The following is a 7,809-nucleotide window of genomic DNA, read 5'->3' on the forward strand; positions in this document are numbered from 1 at the left end:
TGTGTTAAATTACACTTGTAACGAAGAGAATACACATGTGAGTTGTTGATCACATGATAAAAATGTTTGTGTAGGCTACATAACGTCATCTTTGAAAAAGACGTTTAACTGAAAAGTGTATCGATCGACCCGGCGCTCCCCTACACACAGCAAATTTACAAAACAAAGACCCAACTTTTTTGTCTTCATCTCTTAGGCTACTGTAAATCATATCTAGACACACTTAATTAGGCCTATTGCAAAAATTCCAAAGCTTTAAAAACATTAGCCTTGTGTCATGAATTTGACTCGTGATCTGTGTTTTTTTTTGTTTTTATTTTATCTTTTTTTTTCTCTGTCGCTCTCCTTGATGACAGCACTATTATGCATTACCTCGAGCATTCCTTGTTTGTATTGACAGTTGCCTTGTACACTATTTTGTGTAAATAAAGTTTATTTTAAAAAAAAAGAAAGAAAAAGGCCCCCCTCCTTCCCTCTCCCACCGCTCTTACCAGAAGTGACGTTTTTGTGGCCGTTCTCTTCATACTGTATGTCTATGGTTAAGGACTCTTAACCCTAATTCCAAAACCTAAAAAAGATCCTTCTTTTGATTGATAATTGGAGAGCGATCTGCCTTCTTAACAATGACTACAAAATTTTAGCTCGAATATTTGCTATTAGAATGACTAAGGACGTGCATGTGAGACTGAGGGAGCGCAATGCAGCGTTCAAATCTGATGATGCGACGGCGCTTAGATCAGCGAGGGCCAACCTGAACCGTCCCATCAGAGTAGCAAAGCGAGCCTGGCCCCACAGTCAGAGGATCCAAGACTTCTTTAGGACCCCAGCAACACCAGACGACTGTGGCAGGGCATTAAGAGTGTCAGCTTCCTCTATGAGCTCAATAACTTCTTTGGAACAACAACCCCGCGAGGAAAGCCACCCCCCACCCTGATGAACAGACACTCAGACTCGAAACCACTGCTGTGCGGAGGACACTGAGGAAGGTCAATGCACGGAAAGCTGCAGGCCCTGACAATCCAGGATGGCTGATCAAGGAATGTGCAGACCAGCTGGCCCACGTGCTCACAGATATCTTTAACACCTCTCTGATCCAGGCTGTCGTCCCCCCGTGTTTCAAGTCAGCCACAATAATTCCAGTGCCCAACCCAAGAAATCTGCCATCACATGCCTTAACGACTTTCGCCCCGTCGCACTTACTGTACATACACCATCATGAAGTGCTTCGAGAGGTTGGTCAAGGACCTATCATCTCTTTACTCCCCCCATCATTCAACCCATTTCAGTTTGCATACCAGCCCAACCGCTCCACTGAGGACGCCATCCATTCCCCACTGCTCTCCACCTGAGCCTGGAGCACCTGGAGGAGAAGAACACTCACGTACGGATGCTGTTCTTGGACTTCAGCTCAGCATTCAATATGATTATCCCCCAGGATTTGGTATGCAAATTGGAGCCCCTGGGTCTCAATACCCCCCTGTGTAACTGGCTGCTGGAGTTCCTAACCAACAGAACCCAACACCAACACCTCCAGCGTCATCTCTCTGAACACCGGCTCCCCCCAGGGCTGCGTTTTGAGCCCCCTGCTGTTCACCCTGATGACCCACGACTGTCGTCCAAGCCCAGGTACCACAGCAATCACATCCTGAAGTACGCGGACGACACAGCAGTTGTGGGCCTCATTCAGGACAACAAGGAACTGGCTTACAGGAAGGAGGTGCAACATCTGGTGGACTGGTGCAAGGTGAACAACCTGGTCCTGAATGTTGATAAGACAAAGGAGATCATCGTGGACTTCAGGAGATCCAGACCCAGCCACACACCCCTCCTCAAAAATGATTCAGCCGTGGAAGTCGTGCAAAACACCAAGTTCCTGGAGGTACACATCAACGACAACCCCAGCTGGTCACTCCACACCTCCTCCCTGGCGAAGAAGGCACAGCAGTGCCTGCACTTCCTGCGGTGGCTGAGGAGAGCCTCCTTCCCCCCACCCATCCTCTCCACCTTCTACAGAGGGGCCATCAAGAGCACGCTGACCAGCTGCATCTCCGTCTGGTCTGGGAGCTGCACAGTCTCTGACTGGAAGCCTCAGCAGAGAGTGGTGAGGACAGCGGAGAAGATCATCGGGACAGCGGAGAAGATCATCGGGACCCCCCCCCCCCCCATCCAAGACATAGCAGACAGCCACTGCTTGTCCAGAGCTCAGGGACTCTTCTCCCGTCTGGCGTCTGGCAGAAGGTTCCGCAGCATCCACTGCATCCACCAGATTCAGCAACAGCTACTTCCCCCTAGCCATCAGCCTGCTCAATGCAAAAAAAATAACACCCATTTCAGTGCAATATTTTTTTTTATTGACGTGTGCAATAATCTCCTCCCTGCTGCTACGATGTTTTTAAAGTAACATTGTGGAGTTTTTCGGCCTTAAAATAATGTTTCCAGACTCATTGCAATGGTAGAAAAATGGTTAATAGGATGAATGGTGCTGCCGCTGCAGCATGAGCGGGGTCGCGTCGGCTGAAACTGCACTATGTAACTTCCCTGCACGGGTACGAATCACCGCTGAAGCCATTGATGATATGCTGTATAAATTTGTATGGAGAAATAGGATTCATTATATCAGAAGGTCAGTTCTGAGGAACTCATATGAACACAGCGGTATGAATTTTCTTGATTTTTCAACCCTAAATAATACCTTCAAAATAAATTGGATAAAACAATTTCTTAAAAACCCATCCTCAACATGGAACTTTATCCCAAACTATCTGTTTTCTAAACTTGGTGGCCTTAAATTTGTTTTACTTTGCAACTACTACAACATTGAAAATAGTTATCTAATTTCCATAAACAGATGCTTCTTTCTTGGACCTTAATTTACAGGCACAATTTCTCACCTCACAGATACTACATCTGGAACAATAGAGATATATTATACAAACGGAAAACCTTACTTTTGGAAAACTGGTTTGCATGGTATCTATTTAGTCAAGCTGCTTTTCAACTATAATGGTTTCTTATGGTCTTACTCTGAATTTCTCAACAAGTACAGTATTCCCATATCTCCAAAGGAATATGCTGTCGTTTTTGACGCTATTCCGTCTGGTGTTATTATGCTACTTAAAAGCTCCATAACATCTGAATTGTCTTTTTTGGAATTAGACCCCGCTGTCACTACTGTTGGTCAGATCTGTTTCTCTACTAAGAAGAGTAATAACAACTGTAATATACGTGCTTTATTTCAAAAGGACTTAATCTCTGTTCCAAATGTAATTTCTCACTGGAATAGCCTTACTCCAGACTTGAACTGGAAAAGAATCTGGTGCCTTCCTTCTAAATTTCTGATTATAAACAATATTAAAGAAGTTATTTTAAAATGATCCATAGATTTTATCCCTGCAAATTATTTTTACGTAGATACAAAAAAGGGATTGATTTGGACTGTTCATTCTGCAAACAATGTGAAGAAGATCTTTATCATCTGTTCTGGTCCTGTCCCTTTTCATCTGTTTTCTGGCAAGATGTTTGTAGCCTACATTTATTTCTCAGAATATGGTGTGTCTCTTACATATGTGAATGTGCTGTTTGGGTTCCACTCCACTCCTGCGAACAACAAAGATCATTATTACATCATCAACCTGCTTGTTCTAGGCCTACTTGCAAAATAGGCTCCAAATTCGCTAATCACAATCCATCATTTTTAATTTTTGAGAAGGAACTCAAACAATACTTCACAACTATTCAATATTCATCAAACAAAAAAGCTATTATTAACCACTGAGTTATGCATTTTATATAATATTTTATTGAATAGCAATTTGTATACTATTTTGAACATAAAATATGTATATACAGAACATAATATTGTTTTGTATTTTCACTAAATTCTTGAATTGTCAATAAAATTTGACAAAAAATAAAAAACATAGGCTAATGGTTCTCGTTTTTTTTTTTTTTTTAGTCCTCTTGCCGACGGTGCCTGGACTGGTGGGTCTATCCATGTGACGTGCCCAAACGAGAAGAGAGTGTAGCAGCGGGAAACGAATCGGGTCTCCTCCATAATACATGCATGGTCTCCTCCAGGAGCAACAGAGTTTGAGTAAAATGTCTGAGGTGGAGTTTCTGAGAGGATTCGTTACCGAGAGACTCACCGCCGTCTCCCAGGAAATCTTAGCGGCCGTGGACAGAGTCGTAGCCGGCTACGAGGCGGAGGCTTCGGGCTTCAGACAGGAGATCGAGCGGCAGAGGAACCTGCTGGATGTTCTCCTGCAGCCTCGAGTCGTCCTCAACAAAACCGGTTGGTGATTCAGTTTTAAACCCATGGACCTCAAAGTTGTGGTTTGTAGAGAAAGAGGACATACTACAATTATTTTTTAACCTTTATGTGGCTATCAACAATTGTAACTTACTACAGGAATTCACAAAATCTAAGAAGGTCTTCTAATTGAGGCGACTTAAAGGGATAGTTCACCCAAAATTCAAATTTCACTCATTATCTACTCACCCTCATGTCGACTAAGGGCTGTGCTGGGAGAAGTTTCAGAGTCCTCCGTGAGTTACAGCGGGGCTCCGTGCAGCACTGCATGTCCATATGACGGTAGCAAACGGGGCTCTTTTCTTCGTCCAAAAAGACACACCAAAAAACGTCCATACCTCCACACTGCTCGTCTGTAACGTTCCTCTTGTATTGTAGCTCCAACATGAGAAATTGTTCCGAAAAAAATTAAATAAGTAGGCTATTTTAAGCTTGTTTGTAGCGTAAGCTCCCAGCACTGCTCTTTCTGTTCCGTCCAAATCTCGCACGATTTGCACCATGGAGGACTCTGAGGCTGTGTACGAAATCATCCACTCGTTCACTCACTCCCTATCCACTACATCATGTATATGATATAGTGCACTACATCATGTACGATGAAGGGAACGACGGGAGGAGAATTCGGACACTACACAGTAGGGATGGGCATGATTAATCGATGATCGATTATTGATCGTTAAGAATTTTATCGATCACGTAAATTTTTTATCGATTTATTATAAGGGATCATGTAGAGGGCAGATGTTGTTATGTAGAAATATTTTTTTCATAACAACCAATAAACTCTATATTATTATTATTATTATTACATGGTTTAAGAGTGAAATAATTCATTAAATATGACGGGGCGTTGTGTCGCGGACTCGGTGCAACAGAGACGAGCTGTGACACCGCGGCTCCGCCCGCTCTGATCAGCAGGTTTGGTTTTAAGCAGCGGTGTGGAAGGAGCGTCCACTATCTCTGTAAGTTACAAGCTACAAGTCATTTATCTAACATCACAACTAGTCCGAAGCTGTTTAACTACGGTTAAAACGAAACTAAAGGTAAATATCCCGCATAGTTAGTTTCTCTTCTCTGTGCTCCTGATCAGAGCGCCGCTCCGCCGTGTGTTGGCCACAGAAATAACAATAAAACACACGCTTTCACATTTTGAAAGTGCTTGCGATTTCTTTCGTACAAGTGCAGCCAAACACGAGGCTGAAGAGAGAGGGACAGCAGAGCTGCTCTGACGGCTCAGCTGCAGGTGCGCCAGGCAGCGCAACGGTGCTTTTTTTTTTTTTTTTTTTTTTAAATGCTGATGTCGGCACTGTCCCTACAGGTGAAGCACAAGCACACAGACGTCCGTGTACGTTGTTGTCTGACCTTCCTTCACGGGGACTGCCCTGGATTACTGGCACACGCCATAGCCGCACGCATTCTGTTATTAAATATGAAAATTAATATTCATATTAATATGAATATAATATTAACGATTAAATCGATAATTGATCGTTAATTTCCGCGATGATCGATCAAAAAGATTTCTTCAAATGCCCATCCCTACTACACAGTAATTTTCTGAACGTGGTTGCGTCAGCAGATGCGCCAGGTATCGCTAACGTAAGCAGACGCGCCGAGAGTCATGTAAACAAACCATGGATGTATGAAACAAACCAGACACATAAAAATAAAATAAGAAAAACCAGACACTTGCGGGAATATTTGAGGATGTTATTCTGTGTGGTTGTGTTTCTCAGACAATAAACTGTTGAAATATCGGAAGTTTGGTTTGGTAAACTATTGTTGTGTGTCCCGACCGTGAGCCGTAACGGCTCTGTGGCTATTAGCTTAGCTTGTTAGCTCATATTTACTACATATTCTACTACAGTTTCTTTATTAGATTGATTTAATGCTGCCTGTTAATGTTCGGATGCTGCTGCCCAACTCCTGCTCCTCGGGCGAGGCAAAGGGAGCGAAGGCAAATACGTCTGAGGAGTTTATTGGTAAATAACCTAAAGAAATCGGAGCTAACATGCTAATTAGCTTGCTCTTCTTCTCTGGCAAAACACGACCGCATTGCATTGTGGGATACGCGAGTAGAAAGTAGTGTACATCGCTTGTTCACTCAATTTTGCGGTGCATGGGTGTTTTGTCGTCCACTACATAGTGGATGAAATTAATCGCGGAGAATTCGAACAACACTACAAAATGGCGAACGCACTATATAGTGCACTACATCCGTGATAGGGGGCGATTTACAACACAGCCTGGAACTTCTCCCAGCCCTTAGTCGACATGAGGATGAGTAGATCATGAGTGAAATTTGAATTTTGGGTGAACTATCCCTTTAATTTACGTAAATTGACTTGGCTATCGACTAGCAAGTTAACAATTTATCTTTTTGAATTTATTCCCATAGCTAGTCCTGTTTTTGGAGCCATCACCAAAATCAACACAGGGCTTGACGCTAAGCTTTTTTCCAAGTAGCACACAACATTTTTTAGTAGGATAACTTAGCACTTCAGCAATTTTGGTAAAGAGGACATTTTCAAACAAATAAAGTAGCCTACTTATTTAGCCTAATCCTAACCCAGTAGACTAAGTTTTAATGTTATAACTTGCTCTTTGCCTCAACAAAAATCAGGGAAGACAAACAATGCAAATGTGTGTGAGGAAATAGAATATTTATTACAACCAATATTAGTTATTAGTTTCGTGCTGCAGTCTTCACTGTGTGTGTGCATGTGGTCACGTGTTATGGAGCGTGCGATGTAGCGTGCGGGTTTTAGTCAGCCCCCGCCCCAAAAACAAAAATGTAAACATAAGAAATGTAAGGCCACTATTATGCAACAGTACTTAATCAACACCAACATGACAGCTGATCGCACCACAACTACAAAGACACCACTGTGCAGCATCACCATCAGATCATTTTCCCTTAGGTCACTCACCACTTTACAATATGACACAAAACATCAAAAACAGCACCTACTGCCCGACTGCTCTGCACCCTTAGAGGAAACTTTAAATCACTTCAAAAATAAAATCAATTTCTATAACAGACCCAAAAATGATCCACAAACTGTTCTAAATTTACTTCACAAAGAAACAACAACAATAAGAAGCAATTTCATAATATGAATGCCAAAGAGCATTCCCACAAAAAAAAATTAAAAATGAATAATCTCTTTATGGTTGAGAGAGTGAGAGAGAATTTAACTTTTGACCCAGAAGCAACACCAACAGCATACCGTTATATTAGCCCAACAGTAACGTTATGCAGTGCCAATCTGATTCAGAGAAAGTAAAAAAAAAAAAAAAAACTAGCACTCATCATCACCACGGCTCGTACTGAAGAGTAGACATGTCCAGCAGAGCAGCTTGTTGTGCTCCAAGCTAGCTGTCAACCAGTCGTACCATTGGCAGTTTCCCACCGTAAAATGCCACACAAAGCTTTTGTTGGTTTGAGTAAGGGCATCTATTTTAGGCGCCTGTCTTCCTCTACTTACAAATTCCATTTT

The sequence above is a fragment of the Trachurus trachurus genome (genome assembly GCF_905171665.1).
Source record: "Trachurus trachurus genome assembly, chromosome: 7".
Classification (NCBI taxonomy): Eukaryota; Metazoa; Chordata; class Actinopteri; order Carangiformes; family Carangidae; genus Trachurus; species Trachurus trachurus.